Source organism: Canis lupus, chromosome 26 (genome assembly GCF_048164855.1).
Source record: "Canis lupus baileyi chromosome 26, mCanLup2.hap1, whole genome shotgun sequence".
NCBI lineage: Eukaryota > Metazoa > Chordata > Mammalia > Carnivora > Canidae > Canis > Canis lupus.
Genome location: NC_132863.1, coordinates 24,016,999 through 24,034,057, shown reverse-complemented (window position 1 = coordinate 24,034,057; position 17,059 = coordinate 24,016,999). Strand labels below are relative to the sequence as shown.

General features: G+C 54.7%; 1 long non-coding RNA gene across 1 annotated transcript; it reads right to left on the bottom strand.

Annotated features, from left to right (window-relative positions):
• Positions 1 to 7,402, bottom strand: LOC140617868 (uncharacterized). Its single transcript, XR_012018021.1, has 4 exons — positions 6,963 to 7,402; positions 5,731 to 5,806; positions 565 to 666; positions 1 to 131 (listed from the first exon to the last, which is right to left on the bottom strand). It is a non-coding gene; the product is annotated as an uncharacterized lncRNA (long non-coding RNA).
• Between the last annotated feature and the right edge of the window lie 9,657 nt (positions 7,403 to 17,059).

The window sequence follows — 17,059 nt, the reverse complement described above, 5'->3', positions numbered from 1 at the left end:
GTTTGTTTTAAGATTTTATTTATTTATTCATGAGAGACACAGAGAGAGAGACAGACATAGGCAGAGGGAGAAGCAGGCTTCCTGCAGGGAGCCCGATGCGGGACTCGATCTGGGGTGTCCAGGATCACGACCTGAGCCAAAAGCAGATGCTTAACCACTGAGCCACCCAGGTGCCCCATTGTTTTATTTTTTTAAATATTTTATTTATTTATTCATAAGAGACAGAGAGAGAGGCAGAGATATAGGCAGAGGGAGAAGCAGGCTCCCTATGGGGAGCCCAAGTAGGACTCAATCCCCAGACCAGGATCACGCCCTGAGCCAAAGGTAGACATTCAGCCACTGAGCCACCCAGGCGTCCCTTGTGATTTTTTTTTTTTTTTTTTTTAGAGATTTTACTTTTTAAGTAACCTCCAGCCCCAACATGAAGCTTGAACTCATAACCCCTAGATCAAGAGGCACATGCTCCCCTGACTGAGCCAGCCAGGGGCCCCTACATGTTGGTGTTTTTTACTTAACATTACATCAGATGCATTTTTCTAGGGCCATTAAATAGTCTCTGCTAACCTGATTTCTAAGCCGTTTGGATGACTCCAGCCAGTGGTAGCTTCTTGGCTAACGTGGTGATTCTCCTGGCTGGCCCCTGCCACTGATGCTGTTTGCACTTGTCTGCTGTGACAGAGAACACCGTGATTAACAGCCCCCATCCATCCACAACTCCATGTCCACATCGCTGATTATTTTGGGTTTCCTTCTGACCATTCCTAGACATGAGATTCTTGGAAGCCCTGCTCAGTGCAGAGCTGGCTGGGTAACCGGGAGAGGGGGTGGGTTTCCCAGGGCACATGCCCCCACCTGAGGACAGCCTGGGCCCCAGCTGGAAGGAACAACTTGCACTTTCTGAATGCCTCATGCTCTCTCCTACCTCCAGGCCAGTTTGTCCGGGTGTTATAAACTCCCGCCCCCAGCTTTCTCTCTTCCCTGTTTTCTCTGTCTTGCTAACTCTTCCTCATCTTTCCAGATGCCCACATAACCTTCTCCAGGCAGCTTTCTGAGCCCCTGCTGCCATGCCCTCAGCGGCCGTGCCTGGGCCACCTCCTTCCCGGTGCTTTCTCGCTGGGTTACAAGAACTACTCCTTTGTCTGGTTTTCCTTGTCCCCTGAGAACAAGGCCCAAGCTGCATTCATCTCTGAATTTCTAGTATCAGGGGGTTGAGCTGGCTGCTTTTGGTTTCAGTAAATGTTTGTTGAGCAAAGGAACGGAGAGTTGGACAAATGATTTGAACAAATGAAGCAAAGTCCATGGGGGAGGCTAAAGCGCAGACGCTGGACTTCAGAGGAGCATCCAGTCTAGGGGGACACCATAGAGCAGGGCCCCTGAGCCAGGAGCAAGGAAGAGGGGAAGCAGGGCTCTTGTGAAAGGAAGCTGGAAGGAAGCAGGGGCCCGGGCAGTGCTGTGCAGGGTAATTCAGGCAAGAACATTCCAGAAGAGGGCAAGGTTTCATGCACTCTGGAACCCTGTGTCTGGATTCAAATCCTGACTCTGCTGCCTAGGAGCTGTGTGACCCTGAGCTACTGACTTAGCTTCTCTGTGTCTCAATTTTTCCATCTATAAAGGGATGCGTGGGTGGCTCAGCAGTTGAGCATCTGCCTTTGGTTCAGGGCGTGATCCCGGGGTCTGGGATCGAGTCCCACATTGGGCTTCCTGCATGGGGCCTGCTTCTCCCTCTGCCTGTGTCTCTGCCTCTCTCTCCCTCTCTGTCTCTCATTAATAAATAAATAAAATATTAAAAAATTTTTTTTCAAAAAAAAAAAAAAAAAAAAAAATAAAAAATAAAAAATTTTTTTTCTATCTATAAAATGTGGATGACAAATTCTAGTACTTCATTCATTCATTCAGTCATTCATTTTCTCCTTCACTTTACACTTGTTGACTGTTCTGGGCTCAGGATCGGAAGCTGAGAGGGAGCTGACCAGCACGGTCACTCACGCAAGCAAGCCCTGCAGCCGAGATGGAACCTGGGTCTGGCAGCCACAGGTTCCATTCATGATGCCCTGCAGGCCACCGCACAGGCTGCTGTGGGACCGCAGGAGGTGCTGGCACACAGGGGACACTTCCCAAGCAGGAGCCGCTGTCACTACCCTCCTACAGCATCGTTACCGTCAGGTCTTGGAGAACGTTCCTACCCCTCTGAGCTTCAATCTCCTTTACGGTGAACACCATCTTGGTTTGCCTAGGAAGGAGGGTTTTCCCAGGATATGGGATTCTAGTGTTAAAATGGGGACAGTCCCAGGCAAACAGGGATGGTTGTTTCCTCATCTGTCACCCGGGGAACCACCTGCCTCCTGTGGCTGTTGTGCAGAACAGAAGCACACCCATAGGAAAGTCAGAGAACCAGGGGAGAGGAATTCTAGGATCGATTACATGAATATTGAAGAATTCTGTGTGCAATGGGAGTCCAGTCATGAGAAAGAAGGAGCCAGCTCCCAGGTACTGCTGTGGAAGAAGCTCTACGATACATATTCTCAGTGAGAAAAGCAAGGTACAGAACATTTTGTGTGGAGTGCTTCCACCAGAATCGAAGGAGGGGTATGAACAGACACACACATGCTCACGTGTGTGTGGATTCTCTGGGGAGCGAACTAGGGGCTGGGGAGAAAAGGTGGGGGAAAGATCTGCTTTTTCAGTCTATATCCTTTTGCGTTGTTGGAATTAGATTAACCTTTTGCTGTCATTATCAGGTTGAAAAACTGTCTCAACTTCTGTGTGTCCAGATTTAAAACACACACACAAAAAACCCCAAAACTATTCTAAACCATGAAAAGGCCCAAAATGCAGAGTAGGAAAAGTGCCTAACTCAGGGTCCCACACCCAGGAGGTGCCTGAATGGCCTTCTCCCTTCTCCCACCTGTGAGCTCGTTGACCACTGGGCTGAGTGTGCAAGGGGCACCATTTTCTAGGGGCTCAGGTGCAAGTGTAGTTTGGGAAGACACGTGTGGGCTCCATGAGGCAGCCTGCCTGCAGGCCTGGGGCCCACGGGAACCTCACCCACTTCTGTGCATGCGTGTCCAAAGTCACCGTGTGCCCGTTCCAGGGCCTTTCCCTGCCTCTTGGGATTGAGGAAAGCCCATCTTGCAGGCTAAATGGCTCAGGTCTCACATACTTCCAGACTAGGGAACCCACATCTGCTGCTGCAGCCACTATAGCCAGTTCTTTCTGCCTCTGGCCTTGGGGAGAAAGGGCCACGGCTGGTTTAGGAAGAGGCTCTAGGCTCAGCCTGAGACTACACAGCGGGCCCGACCCCCCGCTGACCAGCCTCCCCTGAGTTCCCAGTCCAGCCCTGCCTTGAGCTTCTATTTTTTTTTTAAAGATTTTATTTATGTATTATTTATGTATTCATGAGAGAGAGAGAGAGAGAAAGAGAGAGGCAGAGACACAGGCAAAGGGAGAAGCAGGCTCCATGCAGGGAGCCCGATGCAGGACTCGATCCCAGGACTCCAGGATCACACCCTGGGCTGAAGGCAGATGCTCAACCACTGAGCCACCCAGGGGTCCCTGCCTTGAGCTTCTAGACATGTGGCCAGGCTCTTTTCTTTTAATTTTTTAGCATTATGCACATATTTCAGAAAAATGTTCTCACTGTAATATCTCAAACATTAATAAAATGTAGCAAATAAAAGCCCTAGTAATTCCTCTGCATTTCCTGCACCACATTCCCCTCAAACATGACTGGCAGTTAGTGGGTATTCTTTTGAACCTTTTACCATCATGCGTGTGTATCTGTATCTAGTCCTCTATCCGTACCCTTCTGTCTGTAACTACCCCTTTATCTGATCTGTGCCAACTGTATATGTAACCGTGAAAGTAGAGGTGTGTGTGCTCCTCATGTAAATGGTAACATTCTGTAACATTCCAGGTGCCTTATTTTTCACTGAATGTATCATGGACATTGTTTTGGGTCAGTACATATACAACCACCTCCTTTTAACAGCTGAGCAGTATTCCAGCACATGAGCTGGCCCCTCATTTCTCTGTCCAGTCCCCTATTGGACATTTAAATGGTTTCTATTGTTTTGCTTCTGCAAGATCAAAGCCCTGGGCAGGCCTTATCATGCACTGACCGATTTCTCCAGGATAGGCACCTGGCTCGCCTCCCAGCACTACTGAGGGAGCTGGGTACTGCATTTGCCGTGAGGTACTGACAGAGGGGCTGGGTGCTGGGGCTGGGTCCCGACTTTTCACGAGGTACTAACAAAGTGCAGCCCGGGGAAGCCGAGCTAACCACACTCCCAGCCAAGGACATAGACCACCTGTTTCTGTGCACACCGCCAGCACTGAGCTGCCCAGTGTGTCACATCTCTATATCAGACCGTCTCCCCCCCAGCAAAATCCTCACCTCCCAAGCCTCCAATCATTCCACCTGGAATGGTTTTGAAATGTGCATTACAGGAACTTCCCAGCCTTCTTGGTTTGTCCTGCTACTGAGTGACTTCCCACCTGGGGTGATTTTAGGGAGAAGGGGAAATTCCCCAGTCCCCAAATTTCTCCCCCATTTAAAGGAAGAGGCTCTTGAAGGCCCTGCCTCCCTTTGTGAACTCTTTTTCCAAAGGCTTCCTGCCACATAGGCAGCAAGGCACAAAGAGGGGTGGGCTTGGGAGGTAGAAAGCATGAGGGGTGGGGGGCAAAAGAAATAGAACCATACTAATGGCCTATTTCTTACAAAGTGCCTCCCCTGCCCCTGGCACACGCTCTGCAGTGGGTGCTGCAATTTTCCCAGCCTTGCAAATGAGGGAGCTGAGGCTCGGAGGGAAGGGGAGCAGGAGTTGAACACAGGCCTATGCAGCCCAGGTCCTGTGATGGCAAGGTGCCAAAATGTATGCCAGAAGGTACTGGTACTGACTCCCTGGGGAGCCCGAGATAAATGAAGGCTGGAGAAGCGTGTGTATATGTGTGTGTGTTGGTGAGGAAAGGGATCTGGAGAGATGAGTGGGATTTGGGAGGGAGGGGAAGGGCCTACCAGCTGAGTTGACAGTCTGGACAACAGCCCAAGGCAGGAGGACACCTGGCATGCTGATGGTAGAAAGGCCTGGTCTGGGTCATCGTGTGAGGTGCGAGCTGGAAGTTGCGAGAGGCCGGGCCTGCCCCGAGGGCCCTGATGCCAGGCAGGGAGTGGGCTTATAACTAATTGCCACCGTCCCTGTTATCTATGGTCAGTGACATCTCCACACCAAGACAGCTGCTATCACGCTGGCCGTCCATGTGTCAGCTGATTCTTCCAACAATTCCAGGCCATGGCCACCATGGTGCCCATTTCACAGATGAGGAAACTGACTAGGGAGGCTCAGGGGGGCAGGATCAGGGCTGCTGACTTACCCTGGGATGCCCTGGACCTGCCCTCCTGGAGGAGAGGAAGGGGGAAGGGAGGGAGGAAAGCAGGTGGAGGGGTGAAGGATGAGGGACGTGGGGCCCCCGACCCTACCATCATCGCTGCTTGAACTGTCTAGGTTTCTGAACTGGATGGTGCTGGCGGTGGTGGGCCCATCTCAGCCCTCCTGACCTGAGCTGCTTGAACCCAGTGACCTGTGTATCCCCAGGGCTGATATTGCTGCAAGGCTGGCCCAGAACTCTCTCTCCTGAATTTGCATCCAGAGTTCTTTCTCCCACACTCCACATGCAAGCGCTGCTGGACCACTGGATCCCGCAGAGCTCTGGAAATCCATGGGATTTACCCACCCAGTTCCAGCTACTCCAGGATCTGGAAAACAGTAGGCTCTTTGGGTCTGGCCCGAGCCAGGACCCCAGTTTCCTCCTGTGTAAGATAGAAGTATTCACTGTCAGACTGTACAATTGCTCTTGGTGTTTGTGCTTGTCTTGGGCCCCTGCTCCTCCGGCTTCTAGTCTCAGAAAACAGCCTGGCTCTGGCTCAGACCCTTGCTAAGCCTCAGTCTCAGGAAGACAGAGCAGCTCTGGACCAAAGGGTCAGCCATAAGCTCAAGCTCTGTTCCAAATGCCTTGTCGCTGCAGCCTGAGTGTGCCAGGTGCCCACCACTCAGGGAGCACTTGACATCGCCATCCCTCCTTTCCCTGTCCGGGCAGAGCAAGTCCTTTCTCCAGGCCTCCGTCTCTGGACATCTGCAATGGCTGTTCCTCCCTGCCCGGCCTAGCACCAGGGCTGTTTGAAGCCAGTGTAAGGCACCGGATGGGAAAGAGCTTTGCAGATGGAAAATTTGGCCCACTGGGAAGATTTATTGCTGCGACTGTAAGTGTGAGGTCCAAAGGCCATTGGGGCCTGATGGCCCCTACCCAGAAGGCTGTGCTGGAGCCCAGGCCTCTTTCCCTCCATCAGTGATGAAGGAGCAGACAACCCTCTCCCCAGGGCCCTGGCATCTGGTGGCACGCCAGCCCGCCAGCCGGGACTGGGCTCCTTCAACCAACATTTCGCCTCTTATTTTGGTATGTGCATCCCCCATGCAGGGTTAGCACCTAGATGGCCCAGGTCTGGAGAAGATACACAGGCAGCTGAAACCCCTGGATAAGCCTGGAGAGGCAGGCCAAGCCCCAAGAGAAAAATCTCCCTTTTCTCCTCTAACCTGCTATCCCGGGTGGGACTTGCCCTACCTAGGGCCCCCTGCCAGCTTCCCCACCTCCCGCACATCCCCTCCATTTCCACTCTTGCCACCAGAGACCTCTGGAAGTCAAGGACTCAGGCAGGTGTCTCCTGCTCGGTGCCCTCTGCCAAGCGTCCTGGCTGGTGTCGAGCCCCAGGGGCAACAGGGCCCAAAGGAGAGGAAGAGTGTCCCTATGCTCTGTAGCCTGCCACCCCTTGGCCTGCTGGAGTGGCCTCCCACTGCTCCTGGGCCCTGGGCCATGACTGGGACGCACCCCACACTCCGGCCCACAGGAGGCCGTCCCAGGTGCGGCGGGCCTGGACCCCATCCCTCCCCTCACACCTGCCATCTCCTCACCTGCATCCAGCCCCCCTCAGGCCGTCTTCCCATGCTGCCTCCAGCCTGTGCGAGGGGACACAGACCGGGTCGACAGAGGGAGCTCCTCCTGCCCTGGCTGCAGGTCTCCCTAAGGGTTCCATGAGCCTGGAGGGAAAGGCACACGGCCTCGGGCTGGCCTTCTGAGCCCAGCACTGTCTGGCTCCTGAAATGTGCGTCTGATGCCCAGACGAGCGGACGTCCCTGGCCGCCCTGCGCGTGGCCACCCCGGCGGCTGGGAGTGTGGATGAGCTCAGGCTCAGCCAGGCTGAGCTATATTTAGACACCGGGGCCAGGGGGAGCTTCTGGGCCCGAGGCGGCGGAGCCCACAGCGGGGGCCCCAGGGGCACCTCCTCATCTAGGGGGACGGTCCCTGTGCAAGAGGCCGTAACCCAGACCGGGCGCTGTCGGCTCCCACTGCCCCCAAAAAAGGCCAAGGAAAGATTCTGTTTGAACAAAGGAGGCTCTCTGGCTGGTGCTGTACGCGGGGTGTGTTTATAGTTAGAAAAAACAAGTTCCGGGCTGGCCGGTCGCTCCAAGGGTGGGCCGCAGGCGCGGGCGGGGGCGAGCGAGGGGCGGCGGGAGAGCCCCTGCCCCCCCCCCCCCCCGCGGCGGCGTGCCAGGCCGGGGTGCGGCCGGCGCGAGGAGGGGCTGGCGAGCGGCTGCCCTGGCCCGGCGGTGGCTCCCCTGCTCCCCCGGGCGGGCAGGAGGCAGGATGGATGTTCGCAATAATTACCCAGCTGCAGCTTCCCGGCGCTGCCGCCATAGCAACGGTGCCGGCGCCCCGGCCGCGGCCCAGGCGGGAGGGGGCGCGGCGCCCGGGCAGGTCGGGGAGGGGCGCGGGCCCCGGGCCGGCGAGCCCCGCGGGCAGCTTTGTTGGCTCCTCTGCCGCCTGCCCCCTCCCCGGAGGCCTGGGCGCAGGGAGCTGGGCACGCCCCCGGGGAGCGCGCAGCAGACGCGGGATCCGCTGCCAGGCCCCGTGGGGCACGGGGAGCAGGTGTCGGGGCCGGGGGCGCAGGGGGGTCCCTGTGGCTCAGGGATGCACTCGGGGCGTGGGGCTGCCACCCCCCGCCGACGCCCGGGCCCCTTGGGTGTGATCCGCCCCCCACGTCGCCTCCCCTCTCCGGGGCTAGTGCGTGGTCACTGGGCGCCCGTGGGGGGGGGTGTTTATGACTCCAGTCCCGCCGTCCCTGCTGCCTGGGGCAGGACTGGCTTTGTGTGAGGTTGCCTGGGGGGGCCCAGGGGAATTCTCCGGGACCCCTAGAATCCTGCCCCCATGGCACCCAGCCCCCTCTGCTCAACAGTAAAGGTTCTGTAGGTCTCCCTCCTGAGAACGTTTGCTCTGATGAAAGGGGCAGCGTTTACCTCCGTTTTACAGATGGAGAAGCCGAAGCCAGAGAGGTTATGTGGCCTGTCTAAGGTCACACAGCTAAAAACACGGACTCTCAACCCAGTCCAGTCCTGTCACTGCCCTGCCATGGCTGTGGCATTTGCTATGGCTATTCCCCAACCGGCTGTCATCTGGCGGAGTAGCCCGATGGTTAGCTAAGAGTGCAGACTCTGGCCTGGGCGGGGAAGGGGGGGGGTGATGTGAGTCAACCTCTCCCAGCCTCGGCTTTCTCCTCTGTGAAGTGGGGATATAATGAACCTTCGCTTATGGGGTTGGTGCACGGATCAAAGAAAACAGTGCATGGAAAGAGCAGCGCCTGGCACGTGGGAAGTGTTAGCTGTTGTTATTGTTGGAATTATGATTATTTTTATTATTGTTACAACATGAGGAGGTGGACCTACACTCTCACCAAAGCCCCTTTTGGCTGCGGCCTTCCGGGGCTCTCCAGGCAGCTTTCTGAAGGCGAGGCCTCCCTGGCAGGCAGCAGAGAGGATGAGCGGGCTGGGAAGTGGGGAGTTCACAGCCTAGTGAGGAGGCGGGTGCTAATCGCCTAATCCCACAAGTGTGTCTGGGGTGTGGGCTGTGAGTGTGAGGAAGGAGACACATGGGGCTTAGATGGGGCACACTGTGCAGGGCTGAGACCCTATTTACACAGCACGAGCAGGGATGGCCTCTCCTGGGGGCCAGGCTGGAGGGGGCAGGAAGAGGATGTTTTAGAACATGGCCTTGCTTGAGGAACTGAATGGGGGCAGGGGGCAGAGCTCTGGAGCAGAGAAGGACAGGAAAACTGAGGTCAGGAAGGTCACACGGGGCTGGATCTCCAGGGCTTCATGGGCTGTGGAGGAGAGTTTTTGGATGTGATTCTAGAAGCTGTAGAAAGTTAGCACGTGGTTTTAGTCAGAGAAGGAGATCAGTCTATATTTGTTAATGGATGAGTGAATGAATGTGTGATTAAATGAATGGAAGTTTTATTTTGCCTTGGCCGACCACAGAGACCCTCTCTTTTCACCTTCCCCCCTCTCCCCCTCCTCCTCCCATCATTACCTCAGCCCTTCCTTGCTGGTTCAGTTCAGTTATTTGTCAGCTGCTGCCCTGGGAGCCCATGGTCATATGGTGAAGGATCAGCAAAAAAAAAAAAATAGAAAAATTCCAGATCAGTTGCTTTGACAATATGGAAGAGTATTTTGGGAAAGGAGGAGTTGAAACTGGTCAGGGCACTGTCTGAGAGGGGTGTTGAAGGATCAATAGGAGTTCACTATGTTGCCAAGGCAGAGGACACAGCATCTGCACAGGCTCAGAAACAGGAAACAGCACAGCATTGGTGGTTTTTTTTTTTTTTTTTTTTTTTTTTTTAAGTATTTTCATAGGGCCAGTGATAAATAAGGATAGTTGCCTTTACAGGGCACTCCTATATGTCTAGTCCCCGGCCACAGACATGAGCTCACGGGGGATCACACAGTTTAAACCTGGCTCCCTTTGTGGCAGAGGCCTGGTTCACCTTTCAGAATGAAGAATCGAGGTTCAGACAAGTCAGGTTACTTGCCTGTTAAGGTCACACAGCCAAGCCGAACCCATGCCCTCTAGCACTCAGGGGTGGGGTTGGCCTGACGATCCTCGCTGGGTCATAAAAGGCCCTGAAGGCCAAGCTAACATCAGGACTCAGTCCTGGCGCTTGTGGAGAGCCACAATGGGACTTGGAGATGGGGTGAGAGAGGGTTGGAGCTTTGTTTCAGAGGGAAGACTCTGTGGCCTCTGGGGAGGGTAGATAGAGCCACCGAGCCTGGCTGAGAGGCTGCTACCGCAGTGCAAATGAGGGATGGTGAGGGCTTCATCCACAGCGGGGCCCTGGGGCAGGACAGAGGGAGGCCTTTGAGGAAGGCACAAGGGCAGAGGTGAGGCCAGGTGAGCAGAGAGAGGCCCCTGGCACGTAGGCATGGCTCGTGGCTAGACCAAGTGTGATGAGCCTAACCTGAAGTTGGTGCTCTTGCCTCCCCTCTGGCCGGTTACTATTTCACTAATACGTACAAGAGTTGGCATTCTCTGCCTTGTGAGATTACAGGTGGATTTTTTCTCTAAAGGTGGCTGGGACAAGGCATTTCTTAACCCAAAGTGATGCTGGCTGATGGTAGTGTTTCAGGCATAGGGCCACCACTGGGGTTTGCCCCAGAGTCTCCAAGGCCCCTAACAGGCCAAGGGCACAAGGCACCATGCTTGGGTGGTAGTGACCCTTGAGTGTGCTCGTGGGAACCCGCATTTAGGAGGGGTCTGCACAGGGGTCAGACCACCCTGGGTCCATTCCAGAGGTTGCTGCAGCTACAGAAATTGGAGAAGCTTCTGGAAGCCCAACAACGGCATTCCTGACCTCCCTCTTTGGGCTTCCTGAGGCTGGGCCAGTGAACTGAAGCCCTTGGGCCGCCTGCCCGCTGCTCTGGGAATATTGTAGCCGGTAGGCCAAGCAGGCGGTGGCTCGAGCTGCAGGTGCTGTGTCACCTGAGCCCAGGTCGTGGCTGCTCTATGGGGAGGAGTGAGCCTGTTCCCACACAGCCAGCTAGCTGGCTCGCTTCCTCATAACTCAGAGGAGTCATGGCCCGGGGCCTTCCCTGGCCCAGAATCTGGGATGAAGGCCATGCTTTGTCAACCCCCAACCCACACCCTGAGCCCCTTCCATGTGTCTGCTGCCAGTGAGGAACCAGGACTTGGTAGAAAGTGCTGGTCTGGAATCTAGTCGCCTGAGGTAGAATTCCCGGCTTTGCTTTGAACACTTGGGTGGCCTTGGACAAGCCACCATTTTCTCTGGGCCTCAGTTTCTACACCTGTAGAGGGGGGTTGGTAGAGGACAGGGTGAGATGATGAATGGCCAGGCCAGCCGGCTTCTGCCCGGAGCAGACCGGAGTGTGAGCCCTGTGTCCCCTCCCATTCCCCAGCCGTACAACCAGGAGAGGAGAGGGGCCAAAATGCAAGACAACACAGAGTCCCTGGAAGCCTGATGAGTCTGGGAATGATTGTTTGTAAGAGGCCCTGCCTGCGCCGGATGTGCTGTCAGCTTGGCGTCCAGATGGGCACCCCAGAGCAGGGCACGCCTGGCCAGCCGTGGCGCACAGATGGCAACAGCACGGGAGGCCAGACCCGGGTCTCCCGAGCCAGAGCCAGGACTGCGGTGGGACGGGCCACCGAGGTGGCCGAGGGGTGCCCTCAGCCTCCAGGCCCTCCCCTCCTCCTGGCGGAGCCTCAGCTGCCCAGGTCAGTCTTTCCCGGTGGTGGTCACACTGCTGATCGTGGCGCTGATCTCACCAGCCTTCAGGAGCCCCTCTTCCTCTGTGACCTAGTCTCCCTGCGACAAGGCAGACAGCTGAGTCCCCAGGAACGTCACTGGCTTCTGTCCATAAGACCTGGCCCTTTCCAGCACAACCCAGAATCCTCGAGGGATGGGACAATCCCTTCTGGCCTCACCACTCTGGGATTTTCTTCTCCCAGAGTCTCTTATAAGATGGGCCGGGCAGCTGAGGCCACACCATCCCCATCCCACAAACAGTACAGAGGGGACAACTGCATATATTGCAAAACCCACTTGGAGCATGTCAAGTCCCCACTCAGCAACTTCCAAGATGGCTCTGTCATCCTGGAGTCACTCAGCTCCTGCAAGCTTTGCACGGCTACCCCTCCCTCGGGCCCACTCTGCTCCACCCTGTCTGCGTCCCTCAGACGCCCCAAGCAGCCCCTCTCACTCCTTTGCACTGACTGTTCCGTCTGCCTCCAGTGCTCTTCCCCCAGGTCCCTACGAACTCCTGCATGCCCTCGAAGCCTCTGCTCCAATGCCCCCTCCTCAGAGGAGCCCTTGGTGACCATCTAAGGGTGCCTCCCCACTATTTTCCCTAGTTTTCTTCCTAGTGCGTTTATTATACATAGCTCCATGTAATCGCCTGCCTCCCCGCACCCTGCCCCCCAAGAACACCAGTGTCACCGCGGTGAGGGCCTGTCTCACTCATGGCTGAATCCCGGGGCCTAGCGCAGTGCCTGGCACAGAGAAGGCACTCGATACGATTGTCGAATAAATGAATGAGCGAATGAACAAGAGATGGAATTCATCACTCAGCAAATATTTATGGGCATGTACTTGGGCAAGATCATGCCATCGCTACAGGGCCTGGGAACCAAAGCCCTCACACCCGACCCTGAGGAGGACATCACAGGGCCACTGATCCAAAAGCAGAGAACAGAAGGAGGCAGAGAGGAATCCCAGGGAACCCAGGCATGGCTTCTCATCTGGGGCCATCTTCCACTTCCTAGCTGTGTGCCTTGGGGGCTCAGCGCTTGCCCCCTCAAGCTCCACGGTCCTCACAGTAAAGGGGAGCCAAACATCCTGACAAGGGGCCCCACCTGGCCTCCTCCTCAGCTCTGGGCCACCACCATCTGGACACACCTAAAATCCATTATCCACATGGCAGCCAGAGGGGCCTTTCTTTTTCTTTTTCCCTCTTTCTTTCACTTCCAAAAAAGTATTTATTTTTTGAATAGGTGACAAATTTGCACGGCTCAAAATTGGAAAGGTGCAAGAAAAAATGTAGAAAGAAGAAAGTATCCCTCCCACCCAGTCCCAGCCAGCCAGAACTCCTCCCCAGAGGCAGGCGCTGTTTCCTCCTATTTTCATCTATCATGCCACAGATAATTTTATGCATATAAAAGCGAATGCAAATCTTAATCTCCGTTTTTTTGTTTTGTTTTTTTTTGTGTTGTTTTTGTTTTTAAGCAGACAGTAGCATACCATGGACATGGCTCTGCCCTAAGCTGTTTTTTTACTTGACAATCAATTTGGAGATTTTTCAAGGGTCTTTTAAAAATAGTTCAACTGGTCCCTCCCCTGCAAACCAGCCCTCTGGTGGATCCCTAGCATTCTCAGAATAAAATCCAGACTTCCACAGGGTGCTCTGTGATCTGGCCACAGTCAGCATCTCTAACCTTGACACCTTCTCCCCCCAACTGACTCACTCTGCCCCAGGCACTGTGGCCTCTTCACTGTTCCTCCAATGTGGCAGGCACAGTCCTACCCCAGGGCCTTTGCACTTGCTGTTCTCTTTGCTCTCTGCCTCCACAAATTCTCTCTCTCTCTCTTTTCAGGTCTCTACTCAATTAGCACCTACCCAGAGAGTTCTTCCCAATCATCCTAACCAAAGCATCCACTCTCCCACCCTATCCCTTCACTCCGCTTTCTTTTTGATAGCATTGATTACCATTTGTGGTGGGATGTAATTGCTCAGCATCTGATTCTTCTACCTGACCAAGCTCCACGGAGTGGGGCACTGGGTCTGTCTCGGTCAAACGCTAAGCCAACACTTGGACTTTAACAAATGCTTAGCAACTACAGTTGTCTGGTGAAGAAACAGATCCCCATTTTACAGAGGAGGAGATGGAAGCATGGAGGAGGGAAATCCCTTGGCCAAAGCCAGTGGGGAGCCACTGCAGTTCATTCACCCCAACCCAGGTTCTGCTCCGAATCCCTCCTCCATTTCCCAGCTGTGTGGTCCAGGTTGGCCTCTTGCCCTCTCTGAGCCCCAGCTCACCTTCCATCCTGTGAGGGAGGGTGAGGAAAGTGAGACGGGTGTCCATGGCACCTTCCCGGGGAGCGCAGCTTGACTCACGCCACAATGGGTCCCTGTCCTCTGTCCACTGGGAACGCCACCCAGCCTGGCCCATTATGGCCATCTAATGCAAGGAGAAGGTTCCCAGCCATTAACAGTATTTTTAAACAACGATCCCAAGGAAATATTTTTAAAATCTTGCGTCGTCCTGGGGAACAGCTCTGAATTATTAACTATCAGGCAGCCCAGCTATATTTCTTGACAGAGTTTATTCCAACACATACAATTTTCCTCCTGGTAATTTATGAAAAGTGCATTCCCTTCTTCAGGAAATCACACCCCCTTCTCAGCACCGCCTCCCCCCACCCCAAACTGGAATGTTTACTGGGTAAAGGCAACAAACTTTTATCTTAAAGTGCGTCTGCTTTCCTGCCTGATATTGGAGGACATTTCCCAGGGAGTCACTGCAACCATATTTTTTGAAATGTCCAGCCTGGGGCCTTTTAGGAATTCAATAAAACCCCATCAATTAGGATGAATTAATCATCCCCCGACCCAGCAATGCCCCCTTTCCCTCGGCCCCACACTGTGACACCTGGTAGGGAGATCACATATGGGGTTCATAGCCAGGTGGTTTTGGGTTCAAGCCCCAGGGGAGTCCTGTTTCCTGGGACGCAGCTACTCTGGCCTCCCTCTGCATTGCCTACCCTGTCCCAGGCATCGAAGGCACACACACAGTAAAATAAGCCCAGATTTAGCGGCAGAGGCCTTGGATTATCCTGGCATCACAGATTTAGCTGAGTGACCTGAAGTAAGTCACCAAACCTCTCTGATCCAGTTCCTTTTTATTTTTTCCTGATCCAGTTTTCTCATCCCAAAATCAGGGGCCGATGGTCTGAATTCAGATATGCACTCAACAAATACATAGACCACATCGTGCTAGCCACTGAGATCCCGAGCCAGCACCACACGAGTGAGCTAGAGAAATGTTGAATGCTAGTGAGTGCTGAAAATAAGGCCGGGGTAGGGATGAGAAGTGCTGGACAGGTTATATTCAGAAGGACATCCTGGACAGTGTGGGTGGGGCAACAAGGCAGATCCCCAACCCCAGCAGGGAAGATCTTGCCCCTCACTCCCCGGAAACAGACATTTGACAGCGTCCAGAGATTTGGGGTTGTCGCCCTGGTGGGCGGGTGCTGCTGACATCCTGGGGCCCACGGGGCAGCCCTGAAACAAAGGGGTGACTGAGGGATCCCTGGGTGGCTCAGCGGTCGGGTGTCTCCTTCAGCCCAGGGCGTGATCCCAGTCTTGGGGATCAGGTCCCGCATCAGGCTCCCTGTGAGGAGCCTGCTTTTTCCCCTTCCTATGTCTCTGCCTCTCTCTCTCTCTGTCTCTCTCTCTCTCTGTCTCTCTCTCTCTGTGTCTCTCATGAATAAATAAAGTCTTAGAAAAAAAAAGGAGTGACCAGACTCCCAACATCACTAGTGCCTATTGGAGAAGCCCTGCTGGGCCACTGCAAAGCCTTTGGCTTTTGCTCCAAGTGATCTGGAAGCCGAGGGAGGGTTTTAAGCAGAAGGAAGGTATGACCCGACTAGGTGGAAAATGGGCTGTATCAGGGCGAGAGATGGCGGATGTCTCCTTAGATGCCTGCATAAGGACAACTCAGCTGCTCCCCCAGCCCACAGCTAGTCCTGTGAGTGGCCACAGGTGCCACATACACAGCAGCAAGCAGGGCAGACCCCGGCCTGCCCTCACTGGGCCTATATTCCCCTGCGGGGGGCAGAGGGGGAAGGAACAAGTGGACAAAGCCACGCTCTGTTCAGGGCACAAAAGGCTCCCCCCATCACACTTGGGACAACCTGCAGAGTCCACAGGCCCTGCCTGGCCCCTCACCACTCTTTCTGGTCCTGTGCTCCTTCTCACTCTCATGGCCTTGGAACACACTGGGGCAGGGCAGGGTGTGCTGGTGCTGGCCTCTCCTGGGGGGGGGGGGGGGAGGTGGCAATGCTCATCCCTCTGCTTAGATGCTTCCCTGTTTTTGTGACCCTTCCCATACATTACCTCCTTACCAAGGCTTCCTTGGCCCCCAACTGCACTGTCTAAACAGCTGTGACTTCAACCTTTATATTCTGACTCCATTTGCCCATCTTCCTCCCATCCCTTCTTCCTTCCATCTATTTATTTGTTCATTCAGAAAATCCTCTGTAAGTCTTACCTATGTGCCAGCCCCTGTGCTGAGTGCAGGGGGCCCAGGAGGGAATGAGACAGGGCCCCACCCACTCAGGTCCACTGAGGACAGATGGTATTAGTCACACAAGCACATTCCTGCAGCTGGAAGGGGAACTGTAAACTCAAGGTTCGGGAGCTGTGGGAGTATACAGGGGAGTGCCTGGCACCGGCTGGGGTCCAGGAGGGCTTCTTTGAGGAAGCGGCTGCTTAGCTGAGATTTGGAAGGGAGTAGGAGGTAAGCTGGTGAAGTGAGTGTGGGTGCTGTGATTAAGGGGCTGGACAGTGGACTGGAGCCCAGTCAGTGTGGAAGAGCATGGAGAGATTGGGAGGTGTGTGTGGCGGGGGCAGGAGGTGAGGTCCAGAGGTGACTGGGAGCTCAATCATGTGAGGCCTGTGGACCAGGGTGAGGAGGGCAGGGGGAGAGTTGAGGCAGGGGGTAGTGGGAGCTAACTTCTATCCTGGCTCTTCTTGCTCTTGGAGAATGAGCTGAAAGGGGTAAAGAGGTGAGGGAGGCAGCAGGGAGCCCAGTGAGAACTGTGCTATGGTTGTCCAGGATAAAGAGGATAGTGTCCTTAGCCAGGAGGTAGCAGGGGAGATGAAAAGAAAGTTAGAGGTTAAATGGATGGCCCTGAAGGTAGAGTGAATGCAAGGCTAAGACCAAGGGAGAAGTCAAGCATTCATTCACCCACTGAGTTGTCCTTTGTTGGGTACTGAGGAGTCTGCTGGCCCAGGGGTCCCTCTCTCCATCTGTTCATCCATGAATCCACTTATCCATCCATCTATCCATCATCCATCCATCCAACTACCCACTCATCCAACCATCATCCATCCACCTGCCCATCCATCCATTCATCCATCCATTCACCCATTCACACATCCATCAC